Genomic DNA, 7,043 nt, shown 5'->3' with positions numbered 1-7,043 from the left:
AACTCCAGCACTCAAGATGCTACACTCATTTACTTAAACATCTAATGCAAAATTAAATCCTACTTAGCAACTGTTGGTTTAAGTACGTTACTAAAACACTCAATAGATGGCGTTCATTGTTTAGTGTTGACATCTACAGAAGTATAGTTATTTGTCAATGAAACATATGAGGGATATATGGTCATGTTGTTACTTAAGTAATTTCGTCCTTAAAATTTTTTCTTACTTAAATCTTACTTAAGTTAAGATAGACAGGCGATAGACAAGAAAGATTTTTACAAAGTACGAGTTAATTCAATGATGATAATAAGAGTTTTGATCTATTTTTTTTTCATTATACTTTGTCGCTGTCTCCCGCGTTTGCGAGGTAGCGCAAGGAAACAGACGAAAGAAATGGCCCAACCCCCCCCATACACATGTATATACATACGTCCACACACGCAAATATACATACCTACACAGCTTTCCATGGTTTACCCCAGACGCTTCACATGCCTTGATTCAATCCACTGACAGCACGTCAACCCCGGTATACCACATCGCTCCAATTCACTCTATTCCTTGCCCTCCTTTCACCCTCCTGCATGTTCAGGCCCCGATCACACAAAATCTTTTTCACTCCATCTTTCCACCTCCAATTTGGTCTCCCTCTTCTCCTCGTTCCCTCCACCTCCGACACATATATCCTCTTGGTCAATCTTTCCTCACTCATTCTCTCCATGTGCCCAAACCATTTCAAAACACCCTCTTCTGCTCTCTCAACCACGCTCTTTTTATTTCCACACATCTCTCTTACCCTTACGTTACTTACTCGATCAAACCACCTCACACCACACATTGTCCTCAAACATCTCATTTCCAGCACATCCATCCTCCTGCGCACAACTCTATCCATAGCCCACGCCTCGCAACCATACAACATTGCTGGAACCACTATTCCTTTTTCTTTTGCTTTTTTCTGTTCCTCGTTTTCTCTTGTTCACTAAACTCCAAGAACCTGAGCTCCAGTCCCTCATGCCAATAACTGAAATAGATTTTAATATCTCTCTTTACAGCCATTTACGCTTGGGTATCATTACCAAGTGATTCTAATATCCTTATTCTTTATGTAGACGAGAATCTATATTCATTGTCATGGAAATAAGACCATTTTGAATGAGTGAAGTCTAAATCCAATGTAATAATAGAATATAATAATCTATTGAATAACGTAAGACAGATTATTGTGGAACCAACGTAGCTGGAAATTTACACAATTACACATTACATCGTATGAAGCTCTGTTTATAATATATGCAAATATACAAACCACAAGTAAAACATGTAAAACCCAGATAGACAGTTTGCCAATAACTTACATGACGAATACCACTATAACAGTAGTTACCCCTTTAAAAAGAAATATTCGTTTTCTATCACTATAACCAATTTTCTATCTTTAGTTTAAAAGTTAATCAATAGATGGCACTGCTCCTACACCTGAATTTGGAAGTGTGATGGAAGAAATGGTACAAGTTTCTTGTCTTTCATCCAACATGACCACTTCAGGGAATCAGCTGGTGGTGGAGGCGGAGGCACTGTTCTCAACACAGATGGTACAATACCACAACTCACTCCCTCCCTCCCTCCGCTCACCTGTATAATGACAAAGGTTTTGACATCTTGTTCATTCATAACGACTGAGTAAATACAACGAATTAACATACGTAGATGAAGACATTAAAACAAAAAAAATAACTTGTTTTGTAGGGAGAGATCCAATTCGTGTCTGGATATTGTGAAAAAATATTTGCATTTTCGTTTTCGGTTAAAAATCATGTGACGTAGAAAACGAACATAATTTTCACGTTGAACGATTTTCTAAAATTCATCGCCATGATGTAATAACGAATTTACGTCAGTTATATGATTTATTTCCTCAAAAGAGATCACTCAACAGCTAACTTAACTCTGGCAACTGAGGCATGTGTTGTGGTGGGGAATGGCGTCTGTTGCATATTGATTTTGAAAGAGATTTCATCTGAGCAAGAAGGTAAAAAAAAAAAAATATCAACATGAATATATTACGACGATCAATGCCATATAATATTTTAGAAACCACTATTCCTTCATACTCATTTTTGTCCTCTGAGATAACGACTTTCCCTTTCCACATATTCTTCAGCGGTCTTTGAACTTTCGCCCCCTCACCCACCCTATGACTCACCTGTGCTCTCATGGTTTCACTAAGAAAGCAGAAGAGGGTGTGTTGAAATGGTTTGGTCACATGGAGAGAATGAGTGAGGAAAGATTGACCAAGAGGATATACGTGTCGAAGGTGGAGGGAACGAGGAGAAGTGGGAGACCAAATTGGAGGTGGAAAGATGGAGTGGAAATTTTTTTGAACGATTGGGGCCTGAGCATGCAGGGGGGGTGCGAGGCGTGCACATGACAGAGGAACGATGTGGTATACTGGGGTTGACGTGCTGTCAATGGATTGAACCAGGGCATGTGAAGCGTCTACGGTAAACCATGAAAGTTCTGTGGGGCTTGGATGTGAAAAGGGAGCTGTGGTTTCGGTGCATTATTACATGACAGCTAGAGACCGGGTGTAAAAGAATGTGGCCTTTTTTGATTGTTTCCTGGCGCTATCTCGCTGACGCGGAAAACGGCAATCAAGTATGAAAAATTATATATATTTATACACATTATACTTAATCGCCGTCTCCCACATCAGCTAGGTAGCGCAAGTAAACTGATGAGGAATGGCCCAACCCACCCACATACACATGTATATACATAAACGCCCACACACGGACATATACATATTCATACTTACTGCCTTTATCCATTCTCATCGCCACCCGGGTTCGATCCTATCTGTTGGAGGATTATATATATATATATATATATATATATATATATATATATATATATATATTATTTTTTTTATTATACTTTGTCGCTGTCTCCCGCGTTTGCGAAGTAGCGCAAGGAAACAGACGAAAGAAATGGCCCAACCCCCCCCATACACATGTATATACATACGTGCACACACGCAAATATACATACCTACACAGCTTTCCATGGTTTACCCCAGACGCTTCACATGCCTTGATTCAATCCACTGACAGCACGTCAACCCCGGTATACCACATCGCTCCAATTCACTCTATTCCTTGCCCTCCTTTCACCCTCCTGCATGTTCAGGCCCCGATCACACAAAATCTTTTTCACTCCATCTTTCCACCTCCAATTTGGTCTCCCTCTTCTCCTCGTTCCCTCCACCTCCGACACATATATCCTCTTGGTCAATCTTTCCTCACTCATTCTCTCCATGTGCCCAAACCACTTCAAAACACCCTCTTCTGCTCTCTCAACCACGCTCTTTTTATTTCCACACATCTCTCTTACCCTTACGTTACTCACTCGATCAAACCACCTCACACCACACATTGTCCTCAAACATCTCATTTCCAGCACATCCATCCTCCTGCGCACAACTCTATCCATAGCCCACGCCTCGCAACCATACAACATTGTTGGAACCACTATTCCTTCAAACATACCCATTTTTGCTTTCCGAGATAATGTTCTCGACTTCCACACATTCTTCAAGGCCCCCAGAATTTTCGCCCCCTCCCCCACCCTATGATCCACTTCCGCTTCCATGGTACCATCCGCTGCCAGATCCACTCCCAGATATCTAAAACACTTCACTTCCTCCAGTTTTTCTCCATTCAAACTCACCTCCCAATTGACTTGACCCTCAACCCTACTGTACCTAATAACCTTGCTCTTATTCACATTTACTCTTAACTTTCTTCTTCCACACACTTTACCAAACTCAGTCACCAGCTTCTGCAGTTTCTCACATGAATCAGCCACCAGCGCTGTATCATCAGCGAACAACAACTGACTCACTTCCCAAGCTCTCTCATCCCCAACAGACTTCATACTTGCCCCTCTTTCCAAAACTCTTTCATTTACTTCCCTAACAACCCCATCTATAAACAAATTAAACAACCATGAAGACATCACACACCCCTGCCGCAAACCTACATTCACTGAGAACCAATCACTTTCCTCTCTTCCTACACGTACACATGCCTTACATCCTCGATAAAAACTTTTCACTGCTTCTAACAACTTTCCTCCCACACCATATATTCTTAATACCTTCCACAGAGCATCTCTGTATATATATATATATATATATATATATATATATATATATATATATACAGAGATGCTCTGTGGAAGGTATTAAGAATATATGGTGTGGGAGGAAAGTTGTTAGAAGCAGTGAAAAGTTTTTATCGAGGATGTAAGGCATGTGTACGTGTAGGAAGAGAGGAAAGTGATCACAATTTTGCGCGTGATCAAGTATATTCCTGAGAGTCCACGGGGAAAATGAAACACGATAAGTTGCCAAGTGCACTTTCGTGTAATAATCACATCATCAGGAGACACAACAGAGAAATATAACAGTCAGTTGATATACAACGAAGAAGACGTAGCTAGGACGCCATTTGGTAAACATGTGATTGTCCAAGACAGTCAACGAGCGTATCATAAACTTATTATGTAGACAAGAAGAGGCATTGTTAACAAATCTTATCAACAATAAAGTTATCTAATTTGTACAGACCTTCATCAATATTAAAGTTATAATTCTCTGTGTATCTAATAATAGAAGATTCAATGATATTTCTCGTGGTAATAGAGTTAATAACTGAGATGGCATCACTCCAGTCAATATAATGATCATAGTTTTTAACATGATTAAACAAGGCATTTGATTCTTGTCCCGTTCTTATACTATATTTATGTTGCTTAAGTCTAACAGAAAGATCCTTACCAGTCTGACCAACATAGAATTTATCACAATTTCTACATGGCACTTTATAGATGCATCCAGGAGAATTTTCTGGTGAATTCCTGATTAAGATATTATTTATAGTATTATTGTTGATGAAGGCAACATTTACACTAAAGTAAAGTAAAATTATTATTAAAAGGGAGAACTAAAAGATTTCTGGTGTCAATGGGAGGTTTGGGCTCAACTATATAAAATTATTTCTTTGCTAATTTAAGGGATTTATCAATGAAAGATCTAGGGTACTTTAACTTAAATCCAATAGAATATATCTTCTCAAACTCATCATCAATAAACTCTGGACTGCAAATACGTAATGCCCTAAGAAACATAGATTGAAATGATGATAATGTAACTCTTGTCATGTTGAGATGAGTAATAATGGATATATGAACATACATTGGTAGGTCTTCTGCATATGCTAAACTTAAACTTGTTTCCTTGTCTATGGATCATGCAGTCTAAAAATTGTAACATACCATTATTTTCATTTTCTACAGTAAATTTGATGGAAGGTACTAAATTGTTAAGTAAGGGGAGAAATGTTTGTAAATTTTCATTTGTTGGCCAAACACAAAGAACATCATCTACATACCTAAACCAAATTGCATTAGAAGGTAAGATATCCTTTAGTAATTTTGTTTCAAAAAATTCCATATAAAGATTACTTAGTACAGGTGAAAGAGGGTTACCAAGTGCCATACCAAATTCTTTAGCATAATAATCTCCATTGAACTGAAATACACAGTCTTTTATACACAATTTTATCAGTTCAGTTAAAACAGGCTTTGAAACAGTGAAACAGGTAAATGAATATCAACCAAAACATCAAATAAATATTCTAAAAGATCAACTGGAACTTTTGTGAAAAGTGAGGAAACATCAAAGCTAACTAGTTTGAAATCAAAATAAACATTGATATTGTTAAGCTTGTTGACTAAATCTACATTGTTCATTATATTAGAATTTGATACCTTACCCACTAAAGGGCTTGATAAAGAAACTAACCATTTTGACAATTTATATGTGATGGAGCCTACTGAACTCACTATAGGTCTTGCTGGAAAATGGCCCAACCCACCCACATACACATGTAAACGCAATAAGCTAGAATTGTATGGGTGGAAGTGTGCAACAAGCTAGAATTGTATGGGTGGAAGTGTGCAACAAGCTAGAATTGTATGGGTGGAAGTGTGCAACAAGCTAGAATTTTATGGGTGGAAGTGTGCAACAAGCTAGAAGTGTACGGGTGGAAGTGTGCAACAAGCTAGAATTGTATGGGTGGAAGTGTGCAACAAGCTAGAATTGTATGGGTGGAAGTGTGCAACAAGCTAGAATTGTATGGGTGCAAGTGTGCAATAAGCTAGAATTGTATGGGTGGAAGTGTGCAACAAGCTAGAATTGTATGGGTGGAAGTGTGCAACAAGCTAGAATTGTATGGGTGGAAGTGTGCAACAAGCTAGAATTGTATGGGTGCAAGTGTGCAACAAGCTAGAATTGTATGGGTGGAAGTGTGCAACAAGCTAGAATTGTATGGGTGGAAGTGTGCAACAAGCTAGGATTGTATGGGTGGAAGTGTGCAACAAGCTAGGTTTGTATGGGTGGAAGTGTGCAACAAGCTAGGTTTGTATGGGTGGAAGTGTGCAACAAGCTGTAATTGTATGGGTGGAAGTGTGCAACAAGCTAGGCTTGTATGGGGGAAGTGTGCAACAAGCTAGGCTTGTATGGGTGGAAGTGTGCAACAAGCTAGGCTTGTATGGGTGGAAGTGTGCAACAAGCTAGGCTTGTATGGGGGGAAGTGTGCAACAAGCTAGGCTTGTATGGGGGGAAGTGTGCAACAAGCTAGGCTTGTATGGGTGGAAGTGTGCAACAAGCTAGGCTTGTATGGGGGAAGTGTGCAACAAGCTAAGCTTGTATGGGGGGAAGTGTGCAACAAGCTAGCTTGTATGGGGGGAAGTGTGCAACAAGCTAAGCTTGTATGGGGGGAAGTGTGCAACAAGCTAAGCTTGTATGGGGGGAAGTGTGCAACAAGCTAGGCTTGTATGGGGGGAAGTGTGCAACAAGCTAGGCTTGTATGGGGGAAGTGTGCAACAAGCTAGGCTTGTATGGGGGGAAGTGTGCAACAAGCTAGGCTTGTATGGGGGGAAGTGTGCAACAAGCTAGGCTTGTATGGGGGGAAGTGTGC

The sequence above is a fragment of the Panulirus ornatus genome, chromosome 40, assembly GCF_036320965.1.
Source record: "Panulirus ornatus isolate Po-2019 chromosome 40, ASM3632096v1, whole genome shotgun sequence".
Taxonomy (NCBI): domain Eukaryota; kingdom Metazoa; phylum Arthropoda; class Malacostraca; order Decapoda; family Palinuridae; genus Panulirus; species Panulirus ornatus.
This window is presented reverse-complemented; position numbering follows the sequence as displayed.